Raw genomic sequence first — 271 nt, 5'->3', positions numbered from 1 at the left:
CTCTTCTAAATCCTGCAAGAAGCGAGCGCAAATCTTTTCTCTGATTGACTTCCGAGCCTAAAATATATATATATTTTTTCTATAGATCTATAATTACCTGGACGTTGAAATACAGTTTCCTTTTGCTCTGAACTTTACGAGCTATGGATAGAATACTGTTGATCTCAGAACTTAAAGTTTGTTAAAGGAAATGAAAGTGCATTGGCAAGGGGTTGTTCCTTTATCAAAACGAAGGGGATAAAGTTCGCTCTGTTTAATTTCTGAGAATCTT

Source organism: Penaeus monodon, chromosome 28, assembly GCF_015228065.2.
Source record: "Penaeus monodon isolate SGIC_2016 chromosome 28, NSTDA_Pmon_1, whole genome shotgun sequence".
In the NCBI taxonomy this organism is placed as follows: domain Eukaryota; kingdom Metazoa; phylum Arthropoda; class Malacostraca; order Decapoda; family Penaeidae; genus Penaeus; species Penaeus monodon.
The sequence above is the reverse complement of the archived record's forward strand: the minus strand, read 5'-3'. Positions refer to the sequence as shown.